The following is a 9,259-nucleotide window of genomic DNA, read 5'->3' on the forward strand; positions in this document are numbered from 1 at the left end:
GATTAAAATTCCAACTGCAAAAGTCATAATAATGAATAAACAAATAGAAAGAAAAATATAATGGAAATTAAAGGTAGTAAGGGTAGAAATCATCAAAACTAAGACAGACTTAAAGCCAAGCAACACAAAGGAAATTTAGTCTGTTTTAGACAAAAAACATTCCCCTGCACCTTTTCCCATACACAGAAGCAGCTGTCTGCTCCTTCTCTGTGATGGTCTTGGAAAGAAAACTCCTATGCCACTCCCTTCCCTTCTTCTGTGTTACCATTGTCCACAGCAGATTTCTTCACACCCTTCATTAAGCCTGATCCTCTTGCTCTTTGAGCAAAGACAAAATGATTTCTATTTAATGTTTTGTATCACTGTTCATCTCAATGAAAATACAGTAACTCCCGCTATTAGTGACTCCCAACTTAACAGGTCTGTGACTGTACAGTATCAGTGAAAGCACAGCTGGAGAAATAAACTCCGTGTAAATAGCTGAAAAGATAGGTAAAAGTCTGGGCAGTGATCCAAAAACACTAAACTACAGACTCCCAACATCTGGTTCAGGGTGGATTCCAAGAAAGACAGAAAGAGAAAGACAGAAAGAGAGGATTGATTTCTCTTTATATTTTTTACATAAGGTTTTCTTTTTTTTTTTTTTTAATTCATCAAAAATTTTGCGCAGTTATTGTGGTTTCATTTCTTCATCATGCTGCATCCTGTTGCTTCACTGTTTTAGCCATATTAATCAGAAGAAAGCAGTGCCTTGGACAGGAGATAAGCAGCCCTCAGTTTCATACTTACATATTTTGTTGTGATAAAAGCAAATGACAGACAAATAACTCCAAATCTTATTATTTAGTCTCTCTTTCTAGCTAGAACTGGGCTTAATGACACATGTATGAGAACCCTATGCTGATCTCACAATCTTTCAGGCAAACAGTCACAACAGAGCTAACCCTGTCAGCTGCTCAGCTTCTCTAAGCACAATAGAAGAGAGAAGCCCACACCAAGTACACATCAGGCACCCAGGACCCCACCGCTTCCACTATCCCTGTGTGAAGAGTAATTTTCTGTTTTGAACGGTTTTACTAGCTGAAAGATTCAGAGACAACATCATTTTCAAAAGCTCCTACGTGACTAAAATCATAAAGTCTCCCTGGTTTTCTGTGATATTTCTACCCTTAATGTACTTGAGCTCTTTTCAGACTCCTGCTGTACCACATTAAGTGAGCATATCGTCTATTCCACATAAGAATGCCTGTTCTGGTCACACACGATGACCCAGGCTATCGACACTTAACGTCCACCACTGATAGATTCAGATCCTCCTTCCCCTGCCTCGCTCAGCAGAGAGCTTAAGATGCTGTTCCGACAGATAGCTTGCCTCTCCAGAAAAGGATTGCTGCCATAAGGACTCCCTCCCAGGCAGGGAGCACTCTGCCTTCTCTGGATGTCTTCATCCAACAGTGCGTTTTGCTTTGCATTAAGTGTCTAGGGGCAGACACGCTGCTGGCCTCTGCACTGCTCATGCACCAGCTTTGTCCCTCATTTAGCAGAGCTCCTTCCCTGGCATACCAAGGCATCTGGCAGCTGAGTGCCTGCACTGCAGGTAGGCCTGTCCCTCCAACAGCCGCCAGCATCCAAACCTCAAAAACCCTTGATGCGTGTACTCACAATAATCATTAAATGCACAAACGAGATAACAAGAAGCTCTGAAAAGTCTCCAAACAATTTCAGATTTGCCTACTTTGTGCTTCAACGTCGCCTCACTCGGAGCTGGGCCATGAGTGCTTGTGTGCTTTCCAAGTGTTATTATGTGCCTACAAACAGAGAGAGAGGGAAAAATTCACTTGGGTAATTGTGTGATTCTCTTGCTCAAAGACTAATTAGCCCCTACAAGGTATGCACTCACTTTCTCCTCTCACAAAACAGAACGATGGGACACAGAGTTCAGGACTTGGCACCAAGCAAGTGCGCAGCCAAGCTGGACACAGAACCCTCTCACCTCTTCCCCACTGCCATGCCCTAGCCAGGGGCACCGAAGAATTTATTTCCATTACAAGACCTTTTATGCAACAAGCTCGTGGCTTCCAGGTCATACACACAGCCAGTAAGACGGCAACAGGCCACTACTCGCGCCTCATAATCTGTGATGAGCTTTCCACTTGGGAAAGGAGGCAATGATATTGCTGAAATGGGAATCCCATTAGGGAACTGATGGATAATATAAGGAGGTGAGTTCTGTTCCTCAGAAACAGCCCCTGAGAAATAAGGAAGCTACTGTTCTTGAAGATCTGTGCAATTTCTTTTCTAAGACTGGAGCCTAGAGGCTGCAATTACATATGCATATTATTCAAACCTGAATTCTTTCCTTGAAACTCTCTCTTTACATAATGCCAGCTTGCAAGACTGTCTTTTCTACCTGCTCACAGCTTGCTACCACAAAAGGATCAGCTTTCTCCCCTGGCTTGCCCTCCTCATCTCATTTCTCCCTTTGTACCAGTTCTGGCTTTGAGCTGACCCTTTAGTGAGCGCTTGCAGCCCTCTAGACCACCAGGAAACAACTGACTTTCACTCTGGAAATACTTGACTGATGTTCCACTGCCGTAGGCAGAAGAAAGAGAATAAAGCAGCTCGCTGCATAGTTCACAAAGCTTGAGTGCTTTGAAAAATGACTGATAGGCCCTCCACCCCATACCTTTGTGCTACCCACATCAGTCTAAATGCATGTGTTCACAACCGGGCACCTAGATCACACGCTGAACTACAGGAACAGTCACAGCTGAGAGAGGCCATTTCAAATCAAACAGAATTTCCTTCTGAGTTACACTAACAACATGTTACAAACAAAGTGACAGCAAAGTTGCATGGAACACCCTGATCCATCGGGTACCCTTCACCTCATCTCCTCCTGCAGTTAGTAGATCCTTCTGCAATCAGTGATCTGACAGAAAGTTAACCCAGAAAGACAGGACAGGAGAGAAAGCTTTCTCCTGGGTTTCCTCCCAGTGAGTCTGGAATTCGTGGGTCGGTGTGGAGATCACAGATGCTAGCTGATACTCAGCCTGTGGGTTAAAAACTGGGGGGAAGGAAGAGAAGAGAGGGCGAATGTCTAAATACAGCCTCCATGGTTCTCCTTGTAGGGCAGAACTAATTAAAGCATTTCACAAATATTTACCTTAGACTAGGTAAAATTCTAGCATTATACACTATGCAGTTTTGGAGCCCACGAAACACTTGAAAAGATGAATTGTGACAATCAAAAGCACATCCATATCCTTCCTTTACAAGCTTCTTGCTTAACAGCCAGATTCATATACAAACAGACCAAAACATAGCCAAGACAGTGCCGCTTAGTCCTGCACAACGAAAGCAACACACCGAGTCAGTGAGGCTTAAAGGAAGTTGCTTTTTTCTAAATCTCAGCCCTCTGGCTTTTCACCACCTGGACACCAGCTCTGAAACGATGACCTCATCATTTATCATTTTACCTTTCAGTGCTTTACTTAATACATGACCTGCTCAGTAAAATATTTGCAGACTTGGTACTCTGGTACTCTATCCCATTACAAAGGCACGCATAACATTTCACATCTCTTTCATGCAGGTGGTCCTCTGTTCTAACTCAAGGCCAAACAGAATATAAAGTTAGGCCAGTTCAGCAGTATAGGTGAAGGCATCTGAACCGAGGGGGGGGGAGTATGGTAACTGCAGATGCCAAGTGTGGCTATACATTTCAAAGATAGTGCTAATTTATTTATTTGGCTTACAGTGACCGAATCCATCTGTCCAGTACAGATGATCAACCACGAGATGTCTAAGAATCACTATGAACCAACCTTTCTCTTTTTTTTTTTTTTCATTAAAATTATTCACATATGTACCAAGGAGCCACGGAAAGGTATATTAAAAATGGTCCAGTTCTTTCAGGCAATTCTACTCCATTAAATTTTATGAGTACACATGTCTGAGAAGAAGAGAGGAAAAGAAAAAAAGACTATGTATCAGATACTTTTATGTTCCCAGTTTATTTTTGGAATGTTTAACAGTGCACAACGTAATGCCTTTTCAGTTCATTTCTCCATTTTTTTTTCTGCATTCCAAGAAAATATTTCCTGTGCTAGATGTTCTCTCCCTCTTTTTCTCTCTCGGTAGCTTTATCCTAGATGATCTAGTTGCAAATATCTTCAGACACAGCAATTTAGATTTACAACGAGCAAACAGAATGTATCAATGGAACTATCTAGACAGAGGAGTTACAGTACATATAGGCAGGAGGCATTTCTTTTCAACTTTCTTACAGAACACATTCACACAACTGGTTTTGATTTCTATTTATATTCCTCGCTAAGCAGATAGATGTGAAATTTGGTGCTTATGGCACTCAGTGCTGATAGGTACTGGGAATGCTGCCACCTCCAAAGAAGACACTGTAAAGGAGGGACTCGGTCGCACACAGGTCTCTCCCAAAGGAAGACTGCTCTTTCCAAGAAGAAACCCAGCAAAGAATTGGGAAGATTTCCTACGCAGAGCTTGCCTCAGCAAAGACTGTCAAAAGAGCAAAAGGACAGATCCAAAGACACACAGGTGACAGAATGTGGGAGTGCAAAATACTGTACAGAGTCCTTTATTAGGGCAGGTTGCTAAGGAAATTGTTGGGTCCACAGTGACTTACTGAACTTGCTCTTTTTTCAAAGACTCAGCTATTGTGCTCTCAAATTAAGATTTGGCTTTTAGAAAGACATGAATAATAATAAAACCATATTGCCACACATATGACTTATGATTAAGCAGCTCTCTGGGTTATATACAGAGGAAATGTCTGAAAAGGCATTGGCTGACACTTATCAAAGAATTTGAAAATGGAAATTACAGCAAAAGAAAGTAAATTAGCCAAGAATTTTAAAAGAAACAGGATATAATGATCAAATATATGACATCAAATTAAAACCCCAGATCACGAACTAATGCAAAGAAACTTGGGAAGACTTGCTTTTAAGCTGGTGACACCATAATGTATGTCCTATGTCACTCAGACATATTCTGGTGGTTTCATTAAATACACAAAGCACACTATTTTGAACACCTGTGTTTTTTCCTTTGGTGTATGCTAACAGCTTTCCAGGGTTGTGCAGATTAGTGAAGTCCCCATTCACAATTCTGCTGCTCAAATTCTACTTAAAGTCAATGTTGGAAGGCAGTGCTTCCCAGTACTATGCTTATTGTGAACAAAGAGTACAGCATTTTTCAAGACCTGAGTTAATAATGAGTCATACTGTTTGTGTTTCCCAAAGAAATTAATAACAACTAACAATTCATTCCGAAAGTTCCTGCATGCCCACAATTCCAACTGAGTGCAGGAGTAGCCAGAAATGCTCTGCAGCTCTGAAAATGAAAACTGTCCTGTGTTCCAGCAGGGATGTCTAGAGCTCAATCTGGCAATGTTTTAAAGGTGACACTTAAAATATTTGGAAACTATATTTTAAATTTAAAAATCCTAAATTAGTAAAGCACAATAACTTATTTTAGAACACAAAACTTCCTTTGCTTACGCAACCTGCTGCTGAGTAGAAGATTCCATATTTATTGATGTTATTAACATTGAAATTGTCATCACATTTTCAGCAAATCATTTATTGCCAATTATTCCTGACAAATTATTGACAGCATTGGTAAAGCAATCCAAATACAAAAATGCTCATTCTTATGAAATCACCAGTACCTCACAAGAAAAGCTGAAAACTGAACTAATGTCCTGGATAAATCTATTTTAATAGCACTACTTTAAATGTGCCAGGCTTCAGCCTGTAACCTTCCATCATCAATACTGCTGACTGAGACTGCTGTCCCATTCTTCTGGGCGAACAGTTTTTAAGATTTCAATGCAAGAAAGCACAGGAACATACAAAATCACTTTGGCTTCTGCAGCTGCTAGACAATTGTCTTAGCTCTGCCCTGAAAAGAAATTCCCCAAGGCTGAGACTCTTGGTTTAGCTATTAGAAACAAGCCAAATAGAAGCAGAAATTAAGACTGACTTGTGTATAGTAAGCCTGGATGGTGGGCGAGGACGGCAGTGCTGTTTTAAGCAAGGGCAGCCTGCAGTTCACCTATGTGCGGAGAGGAAGGTAGTGCAGTGAGGATTATATAAGCAAAGTCACTTGTGGAATGTGCAGAATGTACACAGAGGGTGTGCCCGGCACGAGGGTAGCACCAGGAGCTGGGGTGCGCAGGGAAGAGGCTCTGAGCCCATGTGCAACAGGTTGCCTGGTCAAAGAGGCTTCCAAAACGCAGCCTGTGTTCTCTGCCCTTGCTGATGTTTCTGCCCTTGGCATCAATGCCACAAAAGTCAGATACCAGCATGGACAGTACTTTGCGATATTTAATGCCATTGTGATAATCATAAATAAAATAGTCAACATTTCTCCAGTGCCCTTATACCCCTCCCTGAAAACAGGCAAGACTTCTGCAAATGTTGGCAACAAAGAAGAGGAAAAATGTACAACCAAAGCTAAAGAAAAAACTTCACACCATTTCCAGAGCCGTCTTTTTTTTTCCTCCTGCAGTTTTATATTTTTTTCCATGACTAATTAAGGTCCCCCCCGCAAAAAAAAAACAACCATCCCCAACCCCCCAATAAAAGCAAATAATGCACAAAATCCATGAATATTTACAATTTCAATGAGTCTGCTCATTGACATTTAATTGCTGTAATGCTCCTTTTGTTTTCCTCTTCAGTTGCCACTTGAAACAATCAAATCCAACTGGCATTACTAAATTTACAGATGTTTGTAAAGAGAGTGCTTGTCAAATCAAGGAATAAAACCTCATCCAGCTGAGGCATAAATTTATTTAACTAATCTACAAACTGGAAATTTCTGCGTTGAAAATGTTCACTAAACATTTGATCACAGATTTCATGGCCCTGCTATGAGCACAGAAAAATGAGCATGGGTATCCTCTGACTTCCAACACAAAATCAGCTAGGGGCAGAACTCTGCTCCTTCCCACTCAGCAACAACACTGCACCCTGAAAGTGTTTCACAACTGCCAATTAGAAAACTGAGTCAAACTACCTACAGCAGTACCAGAACTAGCTGTACTGATCAGAACTAATTATAAGGAAAGCTCACACATTGGATGTCAAAGATGAATCCACAGAGGAAATATAATACATGAAACACATTCCACACGTGCTGTTTAAAAAAAAAACTGAAAAAATAAGGTCAAGGGACCTGGAGTATTTCTCACAGAGATTCTGCAAGCTAAGTAGTGAAATGCCATTAAACAAATTATAGGGTTTCAAATTACTCACTATGCAATGACAAACTACAGAAGAATATGGCTGTTCAGGTGCACCCTGCCTATCGCAGGGCAAATGTGTCTTCAGAAATAAAGAGGAGGAGAATCTGTTTAATCATTGACCACGACTTACTTTCTTGTTCTGCAAACACCAGCCCTCTGTTCATCAGGAGCAGGATTTTGGATGGACTCACTAAGCAGTTCTTCTGAAATTTCAAAGACAACTGTTAACAGACTCTGAGAACAAAACATACAACATCACCCCAATGTACACAGACACCTATCAGCAAATAGTCCCAGACATGCAGACCCACAGGCATCTCTGAAGCCCTATCACAGTGGCTTCGGGCAGACATCAGTACAGGATCAGAGCACTAAGGTAAATTTAATTTAGAATTAGTTCACAGAATTTAGTCAATTTTGCAGGTCCAAAGCTTCACATAGGGCCACCATTTCCAGAGACAGTATCATGTTTTTCTTCAAAACAGACTGTGCACCATCCATTCAACTCCTGTGAGAAAAGGAATCCCCATTTCTTCTGGAAACTTCATATTCTCAAGTGCCATTTTTCATACAAATGGCCTAATTTTTGAGTTCATAGAAAGCGGAAAAAGCAATAAAACCCTTAGATGGGAGGTGATTTTTCATCTTGCTAGAAACACTTTAGCACAATTCTAATTCACCATCATCCCAGGAAAGGCTGCCTATAACACTGAAAGCCAGCTTGGGCATTAAGCCAGCAAAGCACTTCAGCATGATTTCAGCTTTAAGCTCCAGCATTGCACCACTGACTTCAGTGAGATGACTGAAAAATCATTACAATTAAACATAAGCTTAAATAGCTTACTAGCTTTGGTACAAACTTCCTATAACGAGGATCTCAGCATATAGCAATACCAGTTTGAGTTTCTAATGCCCTACCACATGACCCAACCAAAGTTAGGCCCTACAGATGAACTCCAGGTGAAATTTGATGGGAATGGACAATATTTGCAAGCGCTCTTCAGCAGAGGCCTTTGTATTCAAGAGTCTCTTATCCCAGTGAAGGTGAGAGTATACTTTATACATCCCAGGAGGAAAATAACTTAGTCAGAGAGCTCTCAAAGAAAGATAAGGAGTACAGACAGGAAAGCTATTGTACATAAATCCAGGTAGAATCATAAGTCTTTCTCAAAATGCTGAAAGAATAAATCCCCCTCCCACAAACTACACAAGATGATGTGGTTCCCATCCACAAGTGAGTGGCAAAGCAACTTCCCACGTAGTCACATCTGCCTCCTTTTTCCTCTGGTCCATCACTTAAATTCTGTCATGAGAGTAAATGCAGGAAGGGGCAGGGGCTGTATATGCACATTGTCAGGGAAAGGGAAAAAAGAGGGAAGAGGATTTCTACCTAAGATGTTTGCACATGAATTTGGCTCCAGCCTTCATCGCGTTTACATGCCTTTGAACGCTTTCTGTTTCTTTCTGCATTCTTCACTGCTCCATTTTATTTATTTTCACCTTCTGCTTCTCAGATCTTCTGCCAGACTGCTTTTTTAAATTCTACTTGTTGCACTAAAAACACCATTGTTGTCATCCAAATTAATCCCTGAACATAATAAAAAACCCAAAATAACTCAGATGATCAGTTTTCCATCCTTAGGTCTCACTTTAAGAACAATATAAATGCCAGTACTTGGGAGCTCTGATAGTTTACATAGGACCAGTTCTAGGTATGTGACATTTCAGGAGGCAGGGAAGCTTCTTCCTTCCCTACCTATCTTTTCCTTCTGCCAGTTAAGAGTCCTCAGAATTCTCCCCGATTCCCAGACCATTTAGCCCCTCTTCCAATGTAATCCTTTGCAAGACTCATGTTTTTCAAACAAACTTGGTGCTTTTCAAATATTGAGATGGCTTTCTGTTAGCTGAGAAGCAAGATAAACTAAGATCACCTTTACTTTTAGGGATGAGGGAAGAGAACCTTCTAAG

The 9,259-nt window shown here is 41.0% G+C and overlaps 1 long non-coding RNA gene across 1 annotated transcript; it reads right to left on the reverse strand.

The window, feature by feature from the left end:
- Positions 1–1,735: 1,735 nt before the first annotated feature.
- On the reverse strand, positions 1,736–8,873 carry LOC121077532. Its single transcript, XR_005824110.1, has 3 exons — positions 8,682–8,873; positions 7,422–7,494; positions 1,736–1,808 (listed from the first exon to the last, which is right to left on the reverse strand). It is a non-coding gene; the product is annotated as an uncharacterized LOC121077532 (long non-coding RNA).
- Positions 8,874–9,259: the final 386 nt, after the last annotated feature.

This window comes from Cygnus olor, chromosome 13, assembly GCF_009769625.2.
Source record: "Cygnus olor isolate bCygOlo1 chromosome 13, bCygOlo1.pri.v2, whole genome shotgun sequence".
Taxonomy (NCBI): domain Eukaryota; kingdom Metazoa; phylum Chordata; class Aves; order Anseriformes; family Anatidae; genus Cygnus; species Cygnus olor.